The sequence below is a fragment of the Rhineura floridana genome, chromosome 22, assembly GCF_030035675.1.
Source record: "Rhineura floridana isolate rRhiFlo1 chromosome 22, rRhiFlo1.hap2, whole genome shotgun sequence".
Taxonomy (NCBI): domain Eukaryota; kingdom Metazoa; phylum Chordata; class Lepidosauria; order Squamata; family Rhineuridae; genus Rhineura; species Rhineura floridana.
Window position 1 is genome coordinate 9,394,841 of NC_084501.1, and position 6,489 is coordinate 9,401,329.

The window sequence follows — 6,489 nt, forward strand, 5'->3', positions numbered from 1 at the left end:
GAAAAATCGACAGACACATTTCTTAAGGAATGGAAGCCTCTCTTAGACTTTTTGTTGAAAGATCAAAATAAAATGATGATATTGGGATTTGACGATTAACTAAGACAGCCTATGGAGAAAAGTGATCCTGTATGTATACATTAAGGGACAGGTTTGATGTATATTATATACTTATAGCTGATCTGCGACAAATCGGAAGTCAACTATTTTATTTTTATTTTTTTGTTGTATTGTTATGTTTTTTGACTTTGTTTTGTTTGTCTTTTGAAAAATTTGAATAAAAATTATTAAAAAAAAAAAAGAAAGTGATTGGGAGATGTAGTGAGAAGTATAGGAGAGAGGAAGGAATGGGTCTATGGTGAATGTTCATTGTCATTTAACCGCCCCGTAAACAAATCCGAACAAAGGATCATTAAAGGCCGGCCATAGGGTCCTCCAGACGTGCTGTTCACTGCATGTTCATGATCATTTGGGTATCAAGGTAGATATACACATCCCCTCTTTCAGCTGAAATAAATTTCGAGGGAGAAAGATAGTTTTGTTTCCAATCAGTGCTTGTCCTGCAGTTTAGCTTTTTATATTACAAGCAATCCTTCTTTCTTTTTTTGACCTGGTGAGATCCTGTAACTTTTTATACTGCAAATATTCGGGGGGGGGGGGAGAGAGGGTTGTTCTGCTTTCCTTACGCTACAGCACCAGAGTGCCCCTCCAGGGGACTATAATGAGAGCACACTGGGGAAGTGTCACAGAAATGACAAAGTGGAATGACGTGCAGGGTATCTACTATAAATCCACCACTAATGCAGTATTATTGCCTCAATGACATATTGCAGAATACCCCTCAAAAGCAATAATAATGATCTGGAGAGAACCTAGGAAGCTGCCTTAGACTCAGTCAGACCATTGCTCTATCTGGCTCAGTACTGTCTACACTGACTGGCAGCAGCTATTCCGGATTTCAGGCAGGAGTCTCTCCCAGCCCTGCCTGGAGATGGATTGAACCTGGGACCTTCTGCATGCGAGGCAGATGCTCTACCACTGAGCCCTGGGACATGAAGTTTGTGTGAGCCAATCGGGATCATCTGAAGAACTCCTGAGGCTCCGTGCTCCTCTTTAGGCCTGGACAGCGGCATAGTGGACAAAGCACTGCATTCCCCCCTGGGCAATTCCTCAGAGGCCACAGAGCAGTGCTGGGCGGGGCCAGTGGCAAAAGAGGGTGGAGCAACCAATGCAAATGTCTGTCTTTGATGGGGCCTCCTGCATGCCTAGATGGAGGAGAGGGAGGGGTGTGTAGAAACAAGCCCCCTGCACAGAGTCCAAGGAAACCTTCCGCCAGGCAAAAACCTTTAGAATGCAAAGCATTCGAGGGATGTGGGTTGGGGAGAGTCCCAAGGTGCAAACAGAGCAGGCCGGAGGGCCACATCTGTCCCCAAATCCTGGGGTCCCCCCATCCCTGCTTTCAAAGGGCATGCATTGTGGACTCGGTGTAGTGAAAAGGATGGACCCAGAAAGCGATTGGTGTGACACCTCCCAGTGTAAAAAGTTATATACAAGCAAATCTGTGTGTGGCTTGTGAAGGCAGAATAGGCCTAGCTGTGTACAACCACTCAATCCCGGCCAACACCCCAGACAGATGTATTCTTAAATTGCAATCTGGTAGCATTGACAGAACACAGATTAGCAGGCAACCTGCTATTATTTGGAAGTCTGGCACAGTATTCTTATCAAAGTTGTGACTTAAGAACATCAGAGCCTAAGAAGAGTCTGCTGGATCAGGCCAATGGCCCATCTAGTAACGCATCCTGCTCTCAGAGTGGCCACCCAGTTCTCCATGGGAAGCCCGTAAGCAGGACCTGAGTACAGAGAGCAAATTCGCTTCCTGCAGCTTCCAGCAACTGATGGAAGCAGAAGCTTGCCACGGGCGTAAATAAGTCTGAGTTTCTCATGTAAGCTTCTGCTTTAATGACTCTCACAGCAGACAGGCGTCAATCGGACCAGGGTGACCATAAAGATCTAAGCAGTTTTTTCTGCCTGCCTCCTTCAATTGTGCGTGTCTCCCCTCTAACATTAAAACAAGAGCAACAGCCAATCAATAGGGCTTGCATCATGAACAACTGAGAGAGCTTCATCTCTGGGCGTTTCAATTTCATTTTAGGGCTTCACCACATCGAGGAGAAGAAAGGCTAAAGACAACCAAACCTGATCATGGTTCTCGACTTTCAGAATGAGTTTTAGCAAAGAAAAGGAGGGTTGTTGAGGAGGGTGCTTGAAATGATAGCTCTGTGAGGGATAAAGTGCCGTTCCCAGGACTCTTTGGGGGGAAATAACATGCTTTCATGCACTCAGAGTATGGTGTGTACCCAGCCTCTATTCAAAGCTCTACCACTGCCAAAATATTTTGCCACATAAATAAAATCCGTCTTTTGTTAATCACAGCAGCATATATATTGTTTAGAGATTAACCGGATCCCAAAAGGGATCCAGAGCAAGCTCGAGTGAAGTGCCCTTTGATACCTATCTAATTGGAAAGGGGGGATAAATAAATACATGGGCAATGGCATCAGAACACTGAGAACTAGTGTGATGTAGTTATTACTATTGTTGTTGTTGTTGTTGTTGTTGTTGTTATTAAATAATAAATACATGTGCAATGGCATCATAATGCTGAGAGCTGTTGTGATTTATTTATTTATTTATTTACTTACTTACTTACTTACTCTAAACCTGCCCTTCATGCTGTGGTCCCACCGCAGGTTAGAACAATTTAAAATACCTCCTTATATATATATATATATATATATATATAAAACAACTTAGTATGGAAATATGAATTGGATTCAAGTCAATTCCGACTTATAGCGACCCTATAAATAGGGGTTTCATGGTAAGCGGTATTCAGAGGGGGTTTACCATTGCCTTCCTCTGAGGCTGAGAGGCAGTGACTGGCCCAAGGTCACCCAGTGAGCTTCATGGCTGTGTGGGGATTCAAACCCTGGACCCCCAGGTCATAGTCCAACACCTTAAATGAAGTGGGTCCTAAAAATATACATCTTAGTGTGTTGGGCTGGAGCCTGGAAGACTCAAGTTCAAATCCTCACTCTTCAAATACCCCAATGAACATGCCCAGTGATGGTGCCAGAGGGCAGCCAGGTCAGGCCCTGGCCAAGGGCCCCTTTGGCCCAAGGGGCCCCTCTTTAGGGTGGCTGGATAGCACTCTCTTCCACAATATGTGGCAGTGTTGGCTCCCAATCCTGCCACGGATCGCAGAGAGAGAGATCCCAGGCACCTCCCCTACTACCGTGCAGGCCCGCAACATCCGCCTGCATGCCCCACCTACCTTTCCCTTGAAGTAAATGCTAGTTGTGCTGAGGGCACATGCCTGCCATCAACCAAGATGGCAGCCGAGGTTTCCCAAAGGGACTGATGTCCCTGCTGCCATCTTGGTTGATGGCAGGTATGTGTGCACGTAGCACACAGCACAGGCAGCATTCACTTCCAGGGAAAGGTAGGTGGGGGGATGTGCAGGTGCCAGGGACCGGGGCAGACTGGTGTCCAAGGGCCCCAGCATGCCTGGCGCCGGCCCTGAACATGCCATTCTCCTGTTGCAGGATGTCTAGGGACTAGGCTCCTGGCCCCATGATCTCTGTATATTTCTGCGCCGCTATAGTCTCAGCAGCTGTGGTCCTGGACAAGGAGCACTGGTCCATTGTTAGTGGCACATTTGACAGGAGCTCATGTAGTTGCTTCAACGCATCAAAGGTGGAATTCCACCTGGTCTTGTTCAGTACCTTAAGACACACACCATGTTGCGCATGGATGTACTCAGCAATCTGCGCTGACTGGTTCTGCTTGGACCACAACTTCCTGCACTTTCCCATCAAGGAATGAAAGCATTTCTTGAAAGAACCAAGAGGGCTACTTTTGGAGGAGTCAGAAAGCATGGCCTCTATGTCTTGCGTTGCCACCAGGCTGAGGGTGTGGCTAGCACATCTCTGGTGTGGTGGTAAAATGAAATCTTCTCCTGAATCTGCAGCTTCCTCTGCCTCAGGTCCTGTGTCCAGGATCTCAGAGATGGGCACAAACTCCGCCTCAGCCTCCTCCTCCTGGTTATCACCATCATTGTCATTCGCACTGGTGTCTGCAGCTTCTGCTGGTTCTTTGGCCATGAAAACTCTGGACGCTTTCACAGAGTTGGAGTCATAGTCCGTGGCAGTGCACACTCCTTTGTTGTGAATCCTGTACTGCACATGCACATCATGCTGTGCTTTTTGCAAGGACGTCGTAAGTATGGCATTCCTTCAGATGCATGCAAGCCGAGGCCCCTATTTCAGGGTCGTTAGGTTGATCCAGTGGGCTGTTACCCCAAAGTAACTCTTCTTGTCATCGGTCCAGCAATCTATAGTGGTTGCTATATACGCCACAACACCCATTCGGTCTGCAAGTGTTTCCCTCATGTGGCATGCTCTCTTCTCAATTCTGTCAGAGTCTTGGCACATACGATGGTGAGGTCTTTGGGGAGTCCAATGCGAACCAGATTAATGAATGATGGTTCGTCCACAGTCTGAAGTGGCTCCTCTACAATGAAATCAATTATTTTCCTGTCGAGAGTGCTCTGGGTGACAGCCTCCCTGCTGGATCCCCACCTCTCAAGAGTTGTCTGCTGCTGCTTCAGCATTTTGGAAGGAGGGGCATCATGCATCAGTTCAGAATGGCCACATCTCCTTGCCCTTATCGCAGATTCAATTGCTCTCAGCTTCTCAGGGTGTACCCTCCGAGGAAGAAAAAGATGAACCAAGCATGAATCCCAGGAAAAATGGAAGAGGCACTTCACAATTGAAACATAGATAGGCAATGGACACTTTGTGAGGACCAGCATGACAAAGGCTCACCTCTAAACGTTTCTTCACATTGGATGAGGAGGAAATAGCTGATTTCAGTGTTTTAATCCCCGGGAGGCAGTAATTGCATCATACAACGCCGTTTCACCCTCTCCGGCTCACAAATGTACAAGCTTTCTCAAAGCCAAACCATGGTACTTGCTGATCTGCAGATGTGGCTGTTGGCAACTGGCACTGCTTTATGTTGACCTCCTCCTTATGCACAGAGCCTCCCTTGTGAACGTTATGTCACCACCTCAGGCTGTGACTCAAGTGGCTGCAACAACTGGCTGTCGCTCTCAGGCGCAATGGCAAAACTGCAACAGGGTTTTCTGTAATGAATAAGAGAGATCTGTTTAGTTAATGCTCCTGTATGGGTGAACTTCAGCTGTGATGCCATGTGAAGTGTGTCCCCCCCCCGCATCTTTTCTCCATCCTGCAAGATAGCCCCCAGTCAGAGTGGAAGGAAGAGCAGGCTTGTAGCACAATTAAAAGAGATCCTCTTTGCATAATATTTGCTCACTGAATATGCCTGCCTGGGCCAGTCGCTCATCCTAACCCACTAGTTCACAGGGAACAAAGTGAGAATAAAATGTGGGGGGGGGAAGCCATGTACAATGAATTGAGGCAGGATTTGAAGATGGTTATGATGATAATAAATATGCAGCATTTCAAATTGATTCTGTATGGGAAGAATTCTATGCCAAGCTTGGAAAACCAGGGACGAGGTATAAAATGTAGGCAAAAATACTTTTCACAAACTGCCATTTATCCTTTGTATCTATCTAATTAGTAGTATCTTTTCTTATACATATATATATATATAAGCTGAATGAGATGTATCTATGTAAAGCATTTTTTCTTTCCCTTTTCTTTCTTCTTATTTTTTGTTTTTATTTTAGTACTACTTTGTGATTTTCTTTTCCTTAATAAAGATTATTTTAAAATATTATTAATAAAGATAATTCATTGATTCTGCACAAGCCTCTATGCGCTACTGTAAAATGGCTTATATAGTGGGGAGGGGGGAAGGATGGATTGAAATGGGTTTGCTTTGGAAGGAAGGAACTATACGAACAAACTTCCCCTGCCAGCAAATTAAGGCACATGCTCGCCTCGCCTGCCCAAGCAAACATTATTAGGATGTGGGAAGCAGGCTGGCTAGCTAGCCTGCAGTAGTGGTCTCTCCATTGGTAAGAGGGGAGGGGAGGGAGGCAGAGGCCGTCACTGAGCTTTGTGCACCAAACCAAATGCAAAAACGAGAAAGAAAGGAACCACACACACACTCTCTCAGCCAGCAAACGTCTCTCTCACTCAACTACGTCCTGGACCCTGCCTTACCACCAGCTAACACACACCTGCCCAGTGGGGTGCAAAAAAAGTTGAACCTCTGCAAATGCAGCAAAGCAGCCAAGGCGGGAGGCGGAGGCCACTTCTCGCTAAGTGCCAACACAGTGTTCACACACACACACACTTTGTCGTCTCTCACCTCCACAGTTCTTCATCTCCATTCCGCTGCTGCCTCCTTCTCCTTCATTTACGGCCTTGCCATCCGGCTGCTTTCTCCCTTCACTCCCTTCTTCTCCATCGCCGTCTGTTTCTGAAACCTTTA